A 6,724-nucleotide genomic window follows, 5' to 3' on the forward strand; every position below is an offset into this window, starting at 1 on the left:
TTATACATATATAAACATGATTTTGGCAATTATAATTTTAAATAGTTTATAAAACCTTTTCCAAAGAATTTAACGGAGTTTACATGACTTTAAAGATTTAACATGGCTTTAAGTCATTTTAGAAGTATTTGGTAATCCTTAAAAGCATAAGGAAACCCTTTGTGTGATTATTATCACATACAATTATTAACACAATTTATATTGTTTTCATCTTGTATTCCCCCCCCCCCCCTAAAAAGTATTTAAGAACCATTAAAAATGTAGATTATAGGGGTATGAACTCACCAGCTTAAATGTTGATCTACTCTTTCAAAATAACTTGTATTCTCAGGAATCCAGTAGACATGTACACTCCTGAAGCTTTTGAGAAGACTACCTAGTATCGTACCGCGACTCTTGTCTTCTACTGTACCTACTTTGGTGTTTGAATATGTAATGTTTAAACACTTATGTAAAACTTATACTTATTAATGCAATGGTTGTTTGCACTTTGATTACTATATTTCATGTGTTGTGATACTTACCTGAAGTCCTCCGCCCCTGAACGTTTCCGCCGTTCTGGTTTGGGGGTGTGACAGATTGGTATCAGAGCAGTGTTTATAGTGAACTCAGTATATCAGTCATAAAAGATATACAACTATAAACCCATTGGGATCAAAACACTCTGACGAAGAGTTATACTTTAAAAATATAACAATATTTTATAAAAGTATAAGTACATGTAGAATATATATACTAGAATGAGTATCAGAAGAAGAACAAAACAAAAGTATTTGGATGTTGGACATTACAGTTAAACCTAGACAGTGACGTAATCATATCTGGGATCAATATAGCCTAATCAACTATATTCATTTGAGATATGACCAACATGTGTTTGGGTGTGATTGTAGTGTTGCAACAAGTCTAAAACTTACCTAGGTACCAGAAGAATTCTAGAACCAAAGATAAAGGTTAAAATACTATAGGAGTATTTTAGGATGCTATAACTAGAAAACTGAAAACTTATCAATTTCTTATATCTAGAAGTCCAAGAATCAAACTTATAATTAAAATACCATGGAGGTATTTTAGATACCATAAATAACTTTGGGGAAATGATTAAAAAGATCTTTTCTGATAAGTCTATAATTACTAAATGGATATGGTAAGGTTATATATAGTTGAGATTTTATAGACTTAGAATATGTGATTTTCACTCTATTTCCTTTTCCTTGTTTGGATGTGGTTTTAGAGTAGGATTAATTATTCGAAGGTCTATTTGATCTGGATCATATATAATCGGTACACACCATATGATTATAGAAGGACCAGAAAGGATCACCTTCGTAAAAATTGAAATTTTCTCATAGATTCTTTAGACATTCTCATTCTCGTATAAATCCCTTAGATAGATGTAGTCACTCCAGCAACCAATAGAAGAGTCAAGGAGGATCCAACAGAATTTCATTAGGAAAATTCCGAGAAAGAAACAGATGATAAGTAAATAAACTATAGAAATCATTTAGTGCCCTTACCCTATTAAGGACACCAATGAGAGATTCGCATGAACTTCCGAGATTCAAAATCTTCATTACGAAGTAATGGGGATCAGTGTCAGAATCGGAAGTAAGATAGCTCAGGAATTCAATATACCTATGGAGGAGAAGGACACCCTATAGATACCAGGAGAGAACAAATCATTACCACCCAGAATAGAACAGAGAACAAAGGAAAATCACGTGTGATTCATGTGAAGTGTTTGAGCACCTTTTCATCTAAGTAATAACTAGTAAATCGATTCAACCTAGTGAGTTAGTGATTACATTGCTCACATTAGGTTTTGAGCTTATCTTCTTTTCCTGTCACGACTAATAACAATAAATCAGATCATGCAATCTCCATTAATAGTGATTACTTCTCAAATTCATAAGTCTATTTTATGTAGACACTGTTACAAATTGTTTTCGAATATTTTCGAAAGTTGGAAAACGATATCCACCAATCGAAGGTAACTTAGTTCGGATAATACTCGGTTCATAACCATTCTAGAAACTTATTTATGTTCCTTACCAGGACTGCATCATAGGGATGCAGGTCGAATCATTGAGAACAATATAACAAAACAAAAGATTTATACGTAGATACAAATGGTTAGAATACATCTAGAGCCAACGATAGTCGCTCACGAGCTCATTTTCTTATCATGTAACAGAATCATGCCTCCGAAGAAACGTAACCAACCCACCAGCAAAACACCAATCCTTCAAATAGATGCGACTACATTTCAAGATGCAGTCACAGCAGCTATAGCAGCTGTCATGGCACACCTTAATGCTAACGACACAAATGTTAGTAGTAATGCTATCAGCAACCCCGATCATGGTGATGGCCAAGTACAGCAACGAGTACCTATTTGTAAGGACACTTCGAACCTTAAGCCTAATATCCTGAAGCGAAAGTTCGAGAACAAGAAAGGGAGTTGTTCAACTCAAGAACCTAACAGAGGGAAACGAACTGGGGCAGTTAATACCCCCATCAGCCCTGTTATTCCAGTACCGACCACGCCGTACTTAGGAAACCTCCCACACTGCAGCAAGTGCAACTACCATCATCATGGAGTTTGCCGAGAGCTGCATTGCAATAGATGCAACATGAGGGGGCATACCGCCCACATCTGTAGAACTCCGGTTGAGTTCATCACTTTAACTACCAATGTTGGAACCATTCCCATATGTCACCTTTGTGGTGAAATATGACATTACAAGAGGGACTGTCCAACAGAGAAGAACGACGGGAGAGAACGAGAGGTTTGACCCCAATGCATGGGAAGGCATCAAAGAACCCTGCTATATTTTAGTACGCTTCCAAACCCCGATAATTATCTATAACTATGAGTACTCTCCCGTTCAAATTAAATCACAGCATTTATATAAAATTTGAAACCCTAACAGGTAAGCTATGATGACTTAGTGTATAGATAAGGGTCATTTATAATTAAGATTTGTAAACTTAGAGTGAGTAATCCCGCCTCATTTCCTGTTCCTTGTTTGGTTATGGATTTAGGGCAGGGTTGCTGTGTCAAAGGTCTTACCAATCATAATTATACATAACTTATATACGCCAAGAGATTATAGAGAGACCTAGTAAGGATCATTTCATGGAAGTTCATAATTATGAGAACCCTCGTATTGGTAGTACCCGCCAATTTCGAATAAAAAAGGGTATTTGTAACAGTAATAACAAAATAAAACCGGAAGCGCTGAAAACTTAGGTACATAGGATATCATCCTAGTAATCATTCCTCCCAGAACGAATTAATATCTATTTCATCGAGAAAATTATGACATCCTCATTCGACATGGTTTGGCCTGGCCCTTACTATGTGAAAATTATTATGATGTATAAGAGAACTATTTCCTTAATCAGCCGTAAGATGAAATTCTTCCAATCCATAACGCAAACCCTTAGGTTGTCTCTCATTTCAAAACATCAGAAGTACCCATGCGAAGGGTACCACGCCCTTTTAGCCTACTCAGTAGATAGGAAACTTCAAACGAAAAGCACCAAAGTAGTCTTAGAATTCAGTAACCAACGAAGTACCCAATAGATCTCATAGGAAAATCATTGTACCGCAGGTCAAGTTCAAGAATAGAGACTAAGAACTCATTAGGTTAATCTATCGCTGCTAAGTGTATATACGAGAGTGGTATATAATTTAGACTTAACAAGATTTAAGATGTGTAATTCCGGCCTATCTCCTGTTCCTTGTTTGGTTGTGTACCTGGGGCAGAGTCACCCATCCGAACGTTTTGTGAAATCTAAATTATATACGACATGTATACACGAGGTGATGGTGGATGAGCCAAGTATGAGTCTTATCATGAACTTCGGAGTAAAAGCCTTCATCATATATCCTACCAGGAGGAATTCAACGTGAGACCACGACAGTAGGTCGAGCTACTAAATGACTACGAATTCGAAATTCTTTATCATCCCGATAAAGCCAATATAGTAGTTGATACCCTAAGTCGGAAAGAGTACTCAGGTTGTAGAGCCAATAATTGACTATGATAACCTATTCAAATATGTCCAAACAAAGTAAGGAGGTTCAACAGGAAACCTTGAAACCTGAAAATGTGGCAGGTGAAACCTTGGGAAGAGTGGGTAAGAACGTATGTGATCGAACTTGGTAAAGCATGGGATACCCATTTACCAATTAGTTGAGTCCTTTATCATGCTAGCAGTTAAAGTTGCTCCATTCGAAACCTTATGTGGTCGCAAGTGCAGATCCTATCTGCACTGGAATGAAGTTGGTAACACCCAACTAGCTAGAGGTCAAATTTCCACACAGCACCTTCGTTGGTCCGGAATTCATCCGAGAAACTACCAAAAAGAAAATACGAATCAGGAAGCGACATAAAGCTTCCAGAGTTAATCAGAGAAGCTACGACTTTGATAAAAGAAAACCCTTGGAATTCCAGGTTGATGACCTTGTCATATGAAGGTCTCACCCCGGAAGGACAAGATACGCTTGAGAAAGCGTGGAATACTAAATCCAAGGTACACAGGACCATTCGATATTCATACCAGAATCGGTCTTGTAGCTTATAAACTTAACTACCACAAAAACTTAATAACATTCATCCCACCTTTCATATATCTAATCTAAAGAGGTGTCTATCCGATGAAACACTTGTTATTTCACTCGATGAAATCAAGTTAAATAAAAGTCTACACTTTGTAAAAGAACCAAGCAAAGTGTTACCCCGTTAGTGAAGGTTCGCTGGATTACAAACAGGGGACCTGAATTCACTTGGGAAAGGGAATATTAGACGAAACGAAAATATCCACATCTTTCCCCTAGTCCATGAGTATCACTTTAGACTTAATTTCGGGACAAAATTCCCTCTAACGGGGGGATAATGTGACACCAGTCAAATTTAGGTCAAAAATAAATTGATCAATAATTGTAATTGGGATGAACAAAGTGGTATAGATTGTAACAAGGTTTCCAAAAATATAAAGAACACCGAAATCCGAGTTATAACGAAGAAGTTATGACCAATCGAAGATCCGCGACAAAACCGGCAAAACACTCTTTAGTGTAAAAAGTAAATTTTCGATAAAAGGCTTTTTAACCTTAACAATCTAAATGAAAGTTGTAGAATATGTTAAACCAAGAACTTTCATAAAAAGAACGTAAAAATCTGACTTCTTATGAGGAAGTTATGATTTTTCTAAGTTTCGGTTTAGCAGTAGATAGCTAAAAATTCGAAATATAAATCGATCAATATTCAGCTGACACAACTTAAACGAGAATAGAAGGTCTCGTCAAAAGTAGTACAACGGTAAAAAGACAGACGAAAACCGACGTCGTATGAAGAAGTTATGAATTTTTAACAGATTTCTTGTCCCAGTCTGTTAAAAATAATAATATTAAAAATAAATGCACAATTAGCCAACAAAGTCTAAACGAAACTCGTAGAGTATAACTTTACCTACGCGTGCATATAAAGAATGCCAAAAACGGAGCTCGTATGCAAAAGTTATGAATTTTGCAAGTTTTTGGCACGAAAATCGAGAAATGTTGAAAACCGGGAAAAATCGCATGGACCCTCTTCGGCCACGTCGCCCTCGCATGCGAGGCTTCCCCGTGTCCTCCACGTGTTCGCTTCTGATTGGACCGAAGTTGTCGTGGCATCTCCTGATTGGACCGAAGTTCGGTCCACTCCTGATCCGACACCACCGAGGAAGCTTCCGAGACCGCCTCCAGCTTCGCTTCTCCTTCTGACGCGTGGCTGCTGAGTCCTCCTCCCCCTCGCATGCGAAGCTGCCACGTAGCTGCTGACTCCCCTCGCCCTCGTCACCTGTCCGAACACGCGTCGCCATCTCCCCCTTCGGACCGAACCCTCGCAACCCTATATAAAGGGTGCGAGACTTCTCGGATTTTAGAGATTTTTCACCCAAATTTTCACCCTTTTTCACATTTTCACTCCCTAAACTTTCTTACGACCCCCCAAGGCCTTAGTATCATATCTAAAACCCGAAGCAAGCCCCGAAGCCCCTGAATTCTCGAGAAGATAACTTCTTTCCAGTCGAAGTGTTGCCCGCATAAAGCCTGGTTTTTACTCAAAACTCGCGGTTTCTTCGAGAAATATCATCTATAGAAACGAAACGCTGCCCAAATCATCACTTATCAAGTGAGTTCATAAACCTATAATCTACCTTTTTAATGGTTTTTAAATACTTTTTAGGGGGGGGGGGAGGGAATACAAGTAGAACACAATATAAATTGTGTTAATAATTGTATGTGATAATAATTACACAAAGGGTTTCCTTATGCTTTTAAGGATTACCAAATACTTCCAAAATGACTTAAAGCCATGTTAAATCTTTAAAGTCATCTCAAATTATAATTGCCAAAATCATGTTTATATATGTATAAATATATAAATAAGATTTGAAGGGCTTAGAACTAATGAATTATCTTATTACGTTTTCCTTGTTTGGATGTGGAATTAAGGTGGTGTTATTTGTCCGAAGGTCGGTTCCTTCTTAATTATATATATATATATATATATATATATATATATATATATATATATATATATATATATATATATATATATATATATATATATATATATATATATATTATACATATATGAATATAAAAGGTTACTTCATTCGGTATCATTACCTTTGTATCATGCTGAGCAAAGGTGTTCATCCATGAGAAATC

This window comes from Lactuca virosa, chromosome 7 (genome assembly GCF_052849685.1).
Source record: "Lactuca virosa cultivar CGN04683 chromosome 7, Lactuca_virosa_CGN04683_v6, whole genome shotgun sequence".
Taxonomy (NCBI): domain Eukaryota; kingdom Viridiplantae; phylum Streptophyta; class Magnoliopsida; order Asterales; family Asteraceae; genus Lactuca; species Lactuca virosa.